The 15,859-nt window shown below is 43.5% G+C and overlaps 1 pseudogene; it reads left to right on the forward strand.

The window, feature by feature from the left end:
* Positions 1–215: 215 nt before the first annotated feature.
* The window catches only part of LOC140184951 (F-box/LRR-repeat protein 6-like), a 55,645-nt pseudogene continuing 40,001 nt past the window's right edge, over positions 216–15,859 (forward strand).

Consider the following 15,859-nt stretch of genomic DNA (forward strand, 5'->3'; position numbering starts at 1 on the left):
AAATATAATACATCTTCAAAGCCATTGCCACAGACTGGAGACGTGTCTGAAAGCCGTATGCTACAGTGTCAGCTTCCAACCCCAGCAACGTCAATCACCGAGCACTGGATCAGGTCAGAATGTGGCGCGTCTATCATGTCTTCGCAACGTTCAGACAAAATCACAATTAGCATAGCTGCTGCTCAAGCCAAACCAGCGAGGCTGAAGAAGCAAGAATGAGAGCAGCTCATGCTAAATGTGAAGTTGAAATGCTGATAGGAAAAGCTCATGTAGGAGCTACATTGAGTGTGTTCAAGGGGGAGTGTGAAGCTGAGACTGCCTTAGCAGAGGCAAAGGTGTATGAAGCAGCCGCTGACTCTGAGAAGGTGACTGAGAAGTAATTTTGTATACTTCTATCAAATCTCCTTTCATTCTCTTACACTGTAGGAAATAAAGCTGTAACCTATTCAATCTTTCCTTATAAATCAGATCCTCAAGTGCCAGCAAATTTTCCCTGATTCTTTCAATCTTGTTGATATCTTTCCTGTAGGTAGGTGACCAGAACTGCACACAATACTCCAAATTAGGCCTCACCATCATCTTATCTCTTTTGTTCTCATTATGACACTCAGTGGCCACTTTATCAGGTACACCTGTACACCTGCACATCAATGCTAATATCTACTCGGCCAATCCTGTGACAACAACTCAATGAATGAAAGTGCGCAGACATGGTCAAGACATTCAGTTGTTGTTCAGACCAAACATCAGAGTGGGGGAAGAAATGTGATCAAAGTGACTTTGACCGTGGAATGATTGTTGTTGTCAGATGGGGTGGTTTGAGTATCTTAGAAACTGTTGATCTCCTGAGATTTTCACATACAGCATTCTCTAGAGTTTACAGAGAATGGTGTGAAAAACCAAATAACATACAGTGAGTGGCAGTTCTGTGAGTGAAAATGCCTTGTTAATGATAGAGGTCAGAGGAGAATGGCAGACTGGTTCAAACTGACTGTGAGGCAATAGTAACTCAAATAACCACGTGTTACAACAGTGCTGTGTGCAGCAGTCTGCTGGTTGAACGGTATCTGTGGCTAGGGGACTGGTGAGGAATTGGGTGGAGACATCACCGATTCCTTACCACTCCTCTCCCCACTGGGATGCTGCTTGACCTGCCAAGTTTCTCCAGCAGATTGTTTGTTGCTCCAGATTCCAGCACCCGTTGTTTCTTGTGTATCCAGTAAATTCTTTAGTGGTTGGGAGCTCTTTTGCTGATGGTGTGGAATCGGCCCTTCAAGCCGACCGCCTCAGTAACCCCCACAATCCCAATTTAACCCTAAACTAATCACTTGACAATTTACAATGACCATTTAACCTACACAGTATGTCTTTGGACTGAGGAAGGACACTCAGGGAAAACCCACACATTCCACGTGTGGGACGTACAGAGATTGCGTATGGATGATGCTGGATTTGAACTTGAAACTCCGACACCCTGAGCTGCCATTGCTTTGCACTAACCGCTACGCCACTGTGGCATCCAAATATACGAAGTGTGTTTCTGTACGTGTGTGGTCTTCTGTTGCTATAGTACATCCACTTTGAGGTTCAACGAGCTGTGTGTTCGGAGACACTCTTCAGCACACCACTGTTGTAACGCGTGGTTATTTCAGTTACTGTTGCCTTCCTGTCAGCTTAAGCCAGCCTGGTCATCTGCCAGGTAAGACGCACTAAACATTCAGTAAACCCTTCAAGTTATACTCTGTTACTACTGCTTGTGCGCAAGGCCCTCTCTTCCTGCAGCAAACTTCCACTTTCTGTGGCATCATCTGTGATTTGGGTCACAGTGACCCACAGAGCAAAAGGAGAGCGGTTGCTTTCCATGTGCTAGATGTGAACTCCAGTGATGCCGTGGTCTCATCAGCTAAACAGCAGCTAGTGAGATGGACTGCGATGCTTCTTAAATGGGCCAGTCGCTGGCTACCACAGGGGAGTGGCTTTCGATGATGGACGCTCACTGCAACAGCATCGTAGTTGGTACAGATACTGTGGGCCGAAGGGCCTGTTCTATATACTATTTTACCTCACTGCCACGGGTGAGATTTCAGTCAGCAAACAGTGAAATGATGATTTTTTTTTCTTTCTCTAGTGACACTGTGACGTTCCCTCTTTGTGCTTTTGCTGTTGGATAAGCCAAATTATTTCACGAGGAAGACTGAGAGGGGACACCCTGACAGGAGGCTGTTTGTCTCTGTACACCTCCAGGCAGGCATCTCGCAAACGGGAAGGGAGTGTGGAAAGTCGGGGTGGAACACGCAGCTGGGTGACAACCAAGCCAGCGAAGTAGATGGTGCGGACAAGGCGGTGCAATGGCACTAATGATACAGTCCATGAGACCAACAGTGACAGGCTCCTGATGACTTCCAATGGGGGCAATGGGCAGAGGAGGCTCAGGCCCAGAAAGTCAAGTGGCAAGAGAAACAACTGCCGGCTGAACAAGACGCCTAATGCCCGTGCGGTGAATCTCTCTCTGCCCAAAACGAAGATGAGGGGCACCAGCTCCGAACGTGCTGAAGGTCAGCACAAAGCAACAGATCCAGAACCAGAGGACCAGAAAGAAGAGGAAGTCGACTGGTGGGGTCAACAGCTTCCGATTGAAGTGTTGGTTCATATCTTCCGTTCCGTGGTGTCATCCAGAGGAGCTGTACCATTTCTCTGCAGGTGAGGGGCCAAGGTGGGAGAGGGTGCAGAGGAGATTTACTAGGTTGCTGCCGAGATTAGAGAGCATGTCTTATAAGGATAGACTGAGTGAACTAGGGCTTTTCTCTTGGAGTGAAGGAGGATGAGAGGTGACTTGATAGAGGTGTATAAGATGATAAGAGGCGTAAATTGAGTGGACAGCCAGAGACCTTTTCTCAGGGCCAAATGGTGAATATGAAATGGTGTAGTTTTAAAGTGATTGGAAGGAAGTATAGGGGTATTTCAGAGGTAGGCTTTTTACTTGGAGAGTGGTAGATGCATGGATATATGGGTGGGTGGTAGAGGCAGATACATTAGAAATATTTAGAGTGTAGAGAAAATTTGCAAGGATGTTGTCAGGACTTGAGGACCTGAGTTATGGGGAAAGGTTGAACAGGTCAGGACCTTATTCTCTAAAGTGTAGGAGAATGAGGGGAGACTTGATAGAGGTATATAAAATTATGAGTGGTATAGATGGGGTAATTTGTAAGCAGGCACATTGCACTGAGGTTGGGTGAGACTAGAACTAGAGGTTAAGAGTGAAAGGTGAAATGTTTAAGGGGAACATGAGGGGGAACTTCACATAGAAGGTGGTGAAAGTGTGGAACAAACTGCCAGTGCAAGTGGTAGATGTGGGTTCAAATTCAACGCCTAAGAGAAATTTGGATAGGTACATGGATGGTTATGGTCCGGGTGCAGGTCAATGGACTAGGCAGATTAGTTTGGCATGGACTAGATGGGCTGAATGGCCTATTTCTGTGCTGTAGTGTTATATGACTCGACTCTCAACTCTTAGGTACATGGATGACTGAGAAATGGAGCACTATGTGGGAGGGAAGGGTTAGATTGATCTTAGTGGGTTAAAAGTTTAGCACACCATTGTGGGCCAAAGGGTCTGTACTGTGATATACTGTTCTATGTTCTGCGTTGAGGTATTGACGCACATGTGTGGTGACTAGTGGCATGTGAGTGTAGGGCTGATGAAAGTGGGATTTGGAGATGGAGGGGAGGGTGGGGTGGATGGGAGGTGGATGGTGATGAGTACAGAATTTAGACAAGGACAGGAATTTTGTCCCAATGTCTGTGCTAATTATTAAACACCCATTGATGCCAATCCCACAACCAATCCTATTTCATTCTCCCTGCACTCCCATTAGCTCCCCTTTGATTCCACCACTCAGCTACAGTATACATTGGGGACCTCACTTCATTCGCCAAAGCAGAAATTCCTGGTGACCAACCATTTTAATTCCTATCCCTATTCCTGTTCTGACGTGTGCCACAATGAGGCCACTCTCAGGGTGGAGGAGGTCTAGGAGCCTCCAACCTGATGGCATGAGCATCAATTACTCCTTCGGGTAACTTCTTTTTTCACATTTTTTTCTTTTCCCCACTCCCTTCCCTCTTCGAGACCCCACTCTGGCCCCTTACCTCTTCTCACCTACCTATCACCTCCTCCTTCCCTTTCTCCTATGGTCCACTGTCCTCTCCTATCAGATTCCTGCTTCTCCAGTCCTTCAGCTTTCCCACCCACCTGGCTTCATCTATTACCTTCTAGCTTGTCCTCCTTTCTTTCCCTGCCACCTTTTTATTCTGGCATCTTCCCCCTTCCTTTTCAGTCCTGATGAAGGGTCTTAGCCCAAAGCATCAAATGTGTTCATTTCCATAGATGTTTCCTGACCTGCTGAGTTCCTCCAGCACTTGGTGTGTGGTGCTCCAGGTTTATACTAGTTAATTAACCCTTTGGGTGTTCTGTACCGTCAATGAACTTGGGAGTACTCTGGATTTGGTAGGTGGGAGGATCGTGAGAGGGCTCGAAGTTGGAGGTGGGATGGTGACTTTAAATTTCTGTTTCATACAGTTGGATAGAACAAGAATGCCTCTGCTGCATCCTGAGAGTTACAGACTGGACATACACGGCATGGTAGCGTGGTTAGCACAGTGCTTTACAGCGCCAGCAATGGGGATTCGATCCCCACCACTGCCTGCAAGCAGTTTGTACATTCTCCGTGTGAATGTGTGTTTCCTCTGGGTGTTCCACTTCCCTCCCACATCCCAAAGGTGTACGGGTTAGAGTTAGTAAGTTATGGGCATGCTCTGTTGGCACTGGAAGTGTGCGACATTTGTAGGCCACACATTTTCTTTGGACTGTGTTGGTTGTTTCAATGCATTTGGATTTACGTGTGACAGTTAAAGCTAATCTCTATCTTTTGGCTGAGGTGTTCTTTTGATCTGATCTTTGATCCTGCATTTTGAAACAGAATGGCTCGAGTGTGTCAGCTATGGAACGCAGCTGCTGAAACCCCCACACTGTGGCGCAAGGTTACCATCTCTCGTTGCTGGGCCAGGCCTGGAAATAAATTGCAGCCTCCGGTTCAGCAAAAAATCCAGAACACCTTAAGCTGGCTGACAGAGAACAGGTTTGTTAAGGCAAAAGTGTTGTCATTAGTGGTTTCAACATGATTGGTTGGGGTTGTCAGAGCTGATGTATTTTCAGCTGGGGGACATAAATGAGGGCTCTGATGTACCGTGAAGAGAGATGAAATGGTCTGTCTCTGAATGGACTTAAACTTGAGGACAAGAACTGCAAGTCTGCAGAGGAATCGAGTCATGCCCCAGGAGGGCATCGAGGACGTCTTTAAAAGGCAATGCGGCATCAGTCACTTAGGACCCCCATCACCCAGGACATGCCTTCTTCTCATTCCTACCATCAGGGAGGAGGTACAGGAGCCTGAAGACACATATTCGATGTTTCAGGAACAGCTTCTTCTCTGCTATCCAAATTCTGAATGGACCCTGAACACAAACTCACTATTTTTTTCTTTTTTCTTTGCTCCCTTTTTCCATTACTTATTTAATTTAATTTGTTTTATGTACAGTATGTATTTCATATTGTAATTTATTATGTATTGGCATTGTGCTGCTGCTGCAAAACAATGTTTTAAATGGACATCCTTCTATTCTGAGGCCTAGACTCCCCCACTATAGGAAACATCCTCTCACATCCACTCTATGTAGGGCTTTCATATTTGTTAAGTTTCAGTTAGATCCCCCCCATTCTTCTAAACTCCAGTGAGTACCGACCCAGAGCCATCAAACATTCATACGGTATTTTAAACATAGTCCTATGGCCCACTGAGTCTGCACCTATTTTCACTAATCCTGTTTTATTCTCCCCTTATTCCTGTCAACCCTCTTACCTGGATTCTACCTCTGAAAGAGAGACAATAGCAAAGGTCGTTTGGCCCACTGAGTCCTTGCAGATCCATTTTTTGATTCTCCCTGCCCAAGATTCCACACTTGCCTACATACATTGGCTAATCACCCCACCAACCTCCATGTCTTCGGGATGCAGCCCAGCACATCATGGAAACCAGCCTCCCTCAATGGACTCGCTGATTTGATACAGCGGCCAGCATAATCAATGACCAAACCTCCCCCCCCCCCCCCCCCCACTGGACATTCTCTCTTCTTCCCTTTCCCATTGGGCAGAAGATGCAAAGACCTGGAAACACGTACAACCAAGCTCAAGGACAGCTTCTATCCCACTGTTATAAGCTGTGGAAGCCAATTTATTGGGTATATTTAAAGCAGAGGTTCATGGGTACTTAACTAGTAAAGGCATCAAAGGTCACAGAGAGACAGCAGGATTGAAAGGGAAAATAAATGGCAGAATGGCCTAATTCTGCTCCTATGTCTGGCCGTGCTACCCAAGTTGATAAGAAACGTGCGGTGAAATGAGTTTAATGTGCAGATAGTTATTGGTTCTCCGAATTCAGGTTCCTTTCCTACTATAGAGGTAGGGAACAGAGAGAGAAGTTGCCAACTGATTGATCTGCTTTTTTACACACAGGTTTTCACAACTTCGCGTGTTCTCTCTCTGCCACTGGAACAGCCTAGTGGGTTACACCCTGAAGGTAAGCCAGTAACTTCCTCTCCTGACACATCAGCAGCATCACTTTGTTTCAGTTCGGCTCCTCAGAATTTATTACTAAAGTACCTATATGTCATCGTAATTTTTTATTGGGATACAACATGGAACAGTCCCTTCATTGAAGACCTGCACACGACAGAAATGGACAAACAGCCAGTGTGCAAACCACAATAAGCTGTGCAAATATGAAATAAAAGAAAAAATAAAAAATAAATGAGCAATAAATATTAAGAATATGAGTTGTATAGTCCTTAAAAGTGAGTTCATGGGTTGCAGGAAAAGTTCAATGTTGGGGTAAGTGAAATTGAGTTGAAGTCATCCCCTCTGGTTCAAGAGCCTGGTGGCTGAAGGGTAATAACTGTTCCTGAACCTGGTGGTGTGTGTTCTACGGCTCCTGTACCCGCTTCCTGATGGTAGCAGTAAGAACAAATCATGACCTCAGAATCAGAATCGGTTTTAATATCACAGGCATATGTCATGAAATTTGTTAACTTTGTGGCAGCAGTACAGTGCAATATGTGATAAATATTGCAAAGAAAAACTGAATTACAGTAAGTATATATACAGGGCCTATAAAAACTATTCTCCCCTTGGAAGTCTTCATGTTTTATTGTTTTAGAATATTGAATCACAGTGGATTTAGTCTGGTTTTTTTGACACTGATCAATAGAAAAAGACACTTTTGTTTCAGAGGGAAAACAGATCTCTATAAAGTGATTTAAATTAATTACAAATATAAAACACAAGATAATTGATTGCATAAGTATTCACCCTTTTTAGTATGCCACATCAAATCATCACTGGTGCAGCCAATTGGTTTTAGAAGTCACATAATTAGTTAAATGGAGATCGCGGTGTGCAATCAAGGTGTTTCAATTTATTGTAGTAAAAATACACCTGTATCTGGAAGGTCCAACTGCTGGTGAGTCAGTATCTTAACAGGAGCTATAGCACGAAGACAAAAGAACACTTGAAGCAACTCCGCAAAAAGTTTATAGAAAAGCACAAGTCAGGAAATTGATACAGGAAAATTTCCAAGTCGCTGAATATCCCTTGGAGTACAGTTAAGTCTATCATCAAGAAATGGAAAGAGTATGGCACAGCTGTAAATCTGCCTAGAGCGGGCCATCCTCAAAAACTGAGTGACCGTGCAAGAAGGGGACTGGTGAGGGAGAAATATAAGATGATGAGAGGCATTGATCGTGTGGATAGCCAGAGGCTTTTTCCCAGGGCTGAAATGGCTAACACGAGGGGGCATAGTTTTAAGGTGCTTGGAAGTAGGTACAAGGCGGATGACAGAACTAAGTTGTTCTACACAGAGAGTGGTGGGTGCGTGGAATGCACTGCCAGCGATGGTTGTGGAGGTGGATACAATAGGGTCTTTTGAGGGATAAATGGAGTTTAGAAAAATAGAGGGCTCTGCAGTAGGGAAATAGTAGGCAGTTTCAAGAGTAGGTTACATGGTCAGCACAACATTGTGGGCCAAAGGTCCTGTAATGTGAGATAGATTTCTATGTTCTTGGTCATGCTAGGGTCGTTCCTGTCATATACATGCTCGTAGCTTGTTAAGCAGCCTTATGTGTGGCACCTTGTCAAAGGCCTTCTGAACATCCAACTACACAACATGAACAGTGAAGACATGCAAAACATTTATTCAGTTCATCCCCTATTACTACTTCTTCAGCATTGTTTTCCAGCAGCTCGATATCCACTCTCACCTCTCTTTTACACTTTATGTATCTGAAGAAATATTTAGTATCCTCCTCAATATTATTGGCTGGCTTACTTTTGTATTCCATCTTTACCTTCTGATTGACTTTTTTAGTTGCCTTGTGTTGCTTTTTAAAAGCTTCCCAATCCTCTAACTTCCCACTAATTTTTCCTTTATTAGGTGCCCTCTCCGGCTTTTATGCTGGCTATGACTCTTCTTGTTAGACACAGTTGTTTCATATTTCCTTTAGAATACTTCTTCCTCTTTGGGATGTATATATCCTGTTCTTTCCGAATTTCTTTCAGAAATTCCAGCCATTGCTGCTCTGCTGCCATCCCTGCCAGTGTTCTTTTCAACTGCAATCAAGTGAACTTTATGGTCGTTTAACTGCATAAATGTATATAACATATATAATGTATGTAGAAATGAGACAACGTTTCTTCGAACCAGGGTGTAAAGTGTCCAACACACTTAAGGGAAATAACATACAGTTCAAAGGGAATAGAATATAAAAGCCTTTGAGGAGACTGTTAGATAGGGACATGGAGCTTAGAAAAATAGAGGGCTGTGCGGTAGGGAAGTTCTAGGCAGTTTCTAGAGTAGGTTACACGGTCGGCACAACACTGTGGGCCTGAGGGCTGTAATGTGCTGTTGATTTTCTGTTTCTATATATGGTGTAAGCCAAACACACACCATCCTTAACGTAAAAGGTGGTGGTGGCTGCATCATTTTGTGGGGATGCTTCACTGCTGCAGGGTCTGGAAGGTTTGTGAAGGTGCTGGTAAAATGAATGCAGCAAAATACAGGGAAATCCTGGTGGAAAACCTGATGCAGTCTGCAAGAGAACTGCGACTTGGGAGAAGATTTGTTTTCTAGCAAGACAACAACCCCAAGCATAAAGCCAAAGCTACACAGGAATGGCTTAAAAGCAACAAAGTTAATGTCCTAGAGTGGCCAAGTCGGAGTCCAGACCTCAATCCAATTGAAAATTTGTGACTGAACTTGAAAAGGGATGTTCACTCATGATCCCCATGCAATCTAACTGAGCTTGTGCAGTTTTTTAAAAGAAGAATGGGGAAAAATTGCAGTGTCCAGATGTGCTCAGCTGATAGAGACCTATTCACACAGACTCAAGGCTATTATTGCCACCAAAGGTGCATCTACTCTACTAAATACTGATTTGAAGGGGGTGAATACTTGTGCAATCAATTATTTTGTGTTTTATATTTGTAATTGATTTAGATCACTTTGTAGAAATCTGCTTTCACTTTGTCTTGCTCTGTTGATCAGTGTCAAGAAAGCCAACTTAAATCCACTGTGATTCAATGTTGTAAACTAAAACATGAAAACTTCCAAGGGGGGTGAATAGTTTTTATAGGCACTGTATGTATATTAAATAGTTAAATTAAATAAGTAATACAAAAACAGAAATTTTGCAAAGTAGTGTGGTAGTGTTCATGGGTTCAATGTCCATTCAGAAACCGGATGACAGAGGGGAAGAAGCTGTTATACCACCAGGTTCAGGAACAGCTACTACCTCTCAACCATCAGGCTTTTGAACAAAAGGAGATAACTACACTCATTTAAGGACTCTTTTATGTTGTTATTTCATGCTTATTATTTATTGCTATTTATTCATATCTGCATTTGCACAGTGTGTTGTGCACTGACCCTGTTTACAGTCACTGTTCTATATGCTCACAGAAAAAGATTCTCAGGTTGTATTGCGGTGGCCCATCAGCGGCAGGAGCAGGCCACAGCGACGAGGTTTGTCACAGATCAGCAATGCTTGTTTAAAAGGAGAGCTTCGTGGCATTCAGGGTCATTCTGGTGGCACAATCAGTGGCAGGAGCAGGCCATAGCAACAAGGTTTCTCGCAGTTTAAAAGTAAAAAAGGGATGGCCATTGTTGGGGCAGAGCAGGCCAGTGATGAGAGTAGAAGTGTCAGGCTTTGGCTCAAAGAAGCATTGGCTCTGGGTTATCTTCTGTTAAGGTTCCCTTTTTTCTCTCTTGCTGTACCTGGCTGTTGTGTGTTCTCCATACCGGATATCGGAGTCCTGGGAGACCCAGAATCTCCCAGGGAACTAAATCTGCGTGAAATACGTGTAGCTACAGCACCTTGAGACTATGTTAAGGATCTGGAGCAGCAGCTGAATGTCCTTCAGCTTGTACAGGAGAGTGGGGAGATAATTGATCAGAGTTACAGGGAAGTAGTCACCCCTAAGTCGCAGGAGGTGAGTAGCTGGGTGATTGTCAGGAGGAATGTAAATGTGAATAGGCAGTTAGTGCAGAGCACCCCTGTGGCTATTCCCCTCAAAAGTAAGTATACTGTTTTGGATACTGTTGTGGGGTATGGCCTCCTTGAGGAATGCCACGGCAGAGTACTGGTACAGAGCATGGGTCTGTGATGCAGAAGGGAAAGAGGGAGAAGAGGGTTGTGGTAGTGATAGGGAAGTCATTAGTCAGTGGAACAGACAGGAGGTTCTGTGGACGTGAATGGGATACCCGAATGGTATGTTGCCTCCCAGGTGCCAGGGTCAGGGACGTCTCAGATCGCATCCATAACATCTTGGAGAGGGTGGGAGAGCAGCCAGATGTCTTGGTACATATTGGTACCAGTGACATAGGAAGGAAAGGCAAAGAGGTCCTGAAAAGAGAATTTAGAGAGCCTGGCAGAAAGCTAGCCAGCGTCATGCAGCAGTAAGGGTAGAAAAAGGATGATTTGGCAGATTAATGTGTGGCTGAGATGCTGGTGCAGTGGGGCAGGGCTTCAGGTTCTTGGATCATTGGGATCTCCTGGGGGAAGGTATGACTTGTTCAAAAGTGATGGGTTGCACTTGAACCCAAGGGGGACCAATATTCTCGCGGGCAGATTTGTTAGAGCTGTTGGGGAGGTTTTTATCTAATCTGATGGGGTGGAACTGGAGTGAAGGGACTCAGGGTAAGAAGGATGGTAAAAAAAAAAAAGCAAAGGTTGCATGCTGTCAGACTTAAGATAGGGCAGGCAGATGATGGGACAAAATTGTAGCTATCACAGTGAGTACCAGTGCATTAGGGATGCAGAATCAAGAAGGGTAGCGAATACAGTACTCTTAAAGTGTTGTATCTCAAAGCACGGAGTATAAGAATTTAGGTGGATGATCTAGTTGCACTATTACAAATTGTCCGGTATGATGTTGTGGCCATCACTGAATTGTGGTTAAAGGATGGTTGTAGTTGGGAGCAGAATAGCCAAAGGTACATGTTGTATCAGAGGGATAGGAAGGTAGGTAGAGGGGATGGTGTAGTTCTGCTGGTGAAGAATAGCATCAAACCAGTAGAAAGATATGACATAGGATCAGAAGACGTTGAATCCTTGTGGGTTGAGTTAAGAAACTGCGACGGTAAAATGACCCTCATGGCAGTTATATACAGGCTTCCCAACAGTAGCTGAGATGTGGACCACAGATTACAATGGTAAGTACAATGGCGTGTCAAAAGGGCAATGTTATGATAGTCATGGGAAAATGTCAACATGCAGGTTGATTGGGAGAATCAGGTTGGTAATGGATCTCGAGAGTGAGTTTGTTGAATGTCTACGAGATGGCTTTTTAGAGCAGTTTGTCATTGAGCCTACTAGGAGATCAGCTATACTGGTTTGGGTGTTATGTAATTAAGCGGAGGTGATCAGGGAGCTGAAGGTAGAAGAACCCCGAAGCGACAGTGATCACAATATGATTGGGTTCAGCTTGAAACTTGATAGGGAGGAAGTGAAGTCTGACGTAGCAGTGGATTAAGAAAATGACAGTGGTATGTAAGAGGAGTTGGTCAAAGTAAATTGGAAGGAGCTGCTGGCAGGGATGTCAGCAGAGCAGCATTGGTGTGAGTTTTTGGGAAAAATGAGGAAGGCGCAGGATAGATGTATTTCAAAAGCAAAGAAATACTCAAATGCCAATATAGTATAACCATGGCTTACAAGGGAGGTCAAAGCTAATGTAAAAGCAAAAGAGAGGACATACAGCAAAGCAAAAATTAGTGAGTAGACAGAGGATTGGAAAGCTTTTTAAAAACCTACAGAGAGAAAGTAAAAGAATCATTAGGAAGGAAAAGTTGAAATATGAAAGCAAGCTAGAAAATTCAAAAAATCTGAGATGCAAAGGGACTTGGGAGTCTTTGCGGAGAACACCCTAAAGGTTAACTTGCAGGTTTGAGTTGGTGCTGAGGAAGGCAAATGCAGTGTTGGTATACATTTGAAGAGGTCTGGAATACAAGAGCAGATGTGGTGCTGAGGTCTCACCTTGAGTATTGTGAACAGTTTTGGGCCCCTCATCTATGAAATGATGTGCTGGCATTGGAGAGGGTTCAGAAGGATGATTCTGGGAATGAAAGGGTTATTTTACGAGGGAAGTTTGATGGCTCTGGCTCTGTACTCGCTGGAACTTAGAAGGATGAGGGAGGGGAATCTCACTGAAACCTTTGGAATGTTGAAAGGCCTAGACCAGGGGTAGGCAGCATATTCCAGCCCGTGAAGGTATTTTGACTGGCCCACGAGCAAATATTAGGGAAACTATGCTTATCCAGCCCGTGAGCGATTTTTCCTTATTCTGAGTGTTTCGCATGACCACATTGATGGACATGCATGGCGTCTTGTTACACTGGCCCCAGGTTCTGTTTTCTTCCAAACCAAACATTGGTCATATACGAATGACAGGAAGGCAGACTACCTTATTAATATGTATTAGATACTCTCCATGCACGCGCAGGTTTTCAGATGGGATCATTCAAATTTGTAAACAGAAACAGCGTCATGGTGTTTTAACAAGAAATCCACGCTAAATATCCAGATATTTACATGTGCTATGATACTTGTTGAATAACTCGCGTTTCGAAATAAAATCGAAGAAAAAAATTCCAATGGCAATGAACGCAAAACGCAGGAAGGTAGACACTGAGTGCCGAAATTTCCAAGACACTTGGACACTCGATTACTTCTTCATTGAGCAAGATGGGAAACCAGTTTGTCTCATTTGCCTGGAAAATATTGCTGTGAAGAAGGTGGCAAATATCAGGCGACATTACGAGACCCGCCATAGTGGAAATTTTAACAAGTTTACTGGGCAAGCAAGGAAAGATGAAGTTGAGCAAATGAAGGCTAGCTTTGGAAAGCAAACATCTTTTTTTTCCCAAGAAAAGCAGTGAAAATGAAGGAAATACCTGTGCCAGCTACGAAGTCTCAAAACGTATTGTAGAAAAGATAAAGCCTTTTACAGATGAAGAGTTTGTCAAAGAATGTTTACTGGCAGTGGTGGATATTGTTTGCCCTGAAAAGAAATCTTTATTTGCATCTATCAGCCTGTCAGCAAGAACGATCACACGGCAACTTGAAGAAATGTCAAAAAAGTAAAGCACAAGATCTAGGCAGTCTTGTGAATATGGTCCAAGAATTGAGAAAAGAGTTTTCATCTCGTTTTGCTGATTTTCGCTTGCATGCAAATGAGTTCAAGCTGTTTGCTACTCCATTTGATGTGGAAGTGGACACTGCATCAGAAATTCTTCAAATGGAATTGATTGAGATGCAGTGTGACGACATACTGAGATTGAAATTTCACTCTGAAGGTGTGTCAGTGCTTGACTTCCATAGAAAATATATTCATCTCTCCTAACTTAGTGGACCATGCAAAAAAGATGGCATCATTGTTTGGCAGCACTTATCTGTGTGAGCAATTATTTTCAATAATGAAGCACACCAAGAACCACTTGAGAACAAGATTGACTAATGCCCATCTGGATGATGTTTCGCTCTTGGCATCAACAAATCTGACACCCAGTATTGAGAAGTTTCAAGCAACAAACAGCATCAAGTTTCAGATTGATTTATCCACTGTTTGCATTAAAATGTTCTTTTTTATTACACTTAATTTACCACCATTGACTGCATCATGTTCATACGTTTTATGTTTAAGGATTCTTTGTGTCCTTTTAATAGATTCAAAAGATGCCTTGATTGGAATAAATTGCAACTAAACTGAGTTCTTTGATTACTAATTGGCATCCTTGGTTAAGCACAAATGATTTTCTAGCATGCGTTATTCATTAATTTGAGGCAAAACATAACTAGATGTATTTAAATGGATAATTCCCATATTTCAAGTTCCTTATGGCATTTATCTGGCCTACTGTCAGCTCACTAATATGTGATCTGGCCCACAGAGGCAAAAAGGTTGCCGACCCCTGGCCTAGACAGTAGATATGGAAAGGATGTTTCCCATGGTGGGGGACTCTAGGACAGGAGGGCACAGCCACAGGATAGAGAGGGGTCCATTTAAAACAGTGCTGCAGAGAAATTTCTTGAGCCAGAGGGCGGTGAATTTGTGGAATTTGTTACCGCAGGCAGCTATGGAGGCCAGGTTGTTGGGTGTGTTTAAGGCAGAGCTTGGTAGGTTCCTGATTGGACACTGTATTGATGATTACGAGGAGAAGGCCAGGAAGTGGGGCTGAGGAGAGGGAGAAAAAGGATCAGCCACGACTGAATGGCGGAACAGACTCGATGGGCCAAATGGCCTATTTCTGTTTCTATGTCTTATAGTATGTGATGGCATGCATTAACTCTGATAGTAAATTTTACTTTGAACTTTGAATTTTGTTCCTGAATCACTGATTGTGTGTTCAGGCATCTGTACCTCCTTCCTGATGGTAACAATGAGAAGGGAGCATGTCCTAGGTGGCTGGAATCCTTAATGATGGATACTGCCTTTCTGAGGCAGCGTTCCTTAAAGATGTCTTGGATACTATGCAGGCTAAGACCCATGATGGAGCTGACTAATTTTACAACTCTCTGTAGTTTACTTTGATTTTGTGCGGTAGCCCCCAATATCAGATGGTGTTGCAGGGAGTCAGAATGCCCTCCACAGTACATCTGTACTGGATGGTGAAATTGCAATGAGGGAATCTGAAATTGGTAGGGTTAGTAAGTTATGGGCATGCTCTGATGGTGCTGGAGATGTGGTGACACTTGCGAGATGCCCCCAGCACATGCTCGGACTACTTTGACCATTGATGCATAAGACACATTTCAGATAATAGATGAGCTTTATTTGTTACATGTACATTGAAACACAGTGAAATGCAATGCTTTCATCTGATGTATTTTAAGTGTAGGTTTCAATGTACATGTGATAGACAAATGAAGTTATTCTTGAAATATAGATGAGAATTAACTTTGTTCATTGTCAAATGTACATGCATGTAGAGGTGCAATAAAAAACATAGCATTTATAAACATACAGACATTACTTTGTCTTTCTGTTGTTAAGGTGCTGAGAGTGCGCACCTCAGTGTCTTTCCCCCCCAAGTATATTCTTGTAAAGGGTTGGCTTTATGGTGCCCTTCCCACCATGCACAGTGGAATATTCCATCTCTTTGGTAACGGGGATGTGAAAATATGTTTATGTTGTTTGTATACTGTATTTAAAGTAGCTACTTCTGTTTATTTTGTAGTGTGATTGTAACTACATTGT

This window comes from Mobula birostris, chromosome 20 (assembly GCF_030028105.1).
Source record: "Mobula birostris isolate sMobBir1 chromosome 20, sMobBir1.hap1, whole genome shotgun sequence".
In the NCBI taxonomy this organism is placed as follows: Eukaryota; Metazoa; Chordata; class Chondrichthyes; order Myliobatiformes; family Myliobatidae; genus Mobula; species Mobula birostris.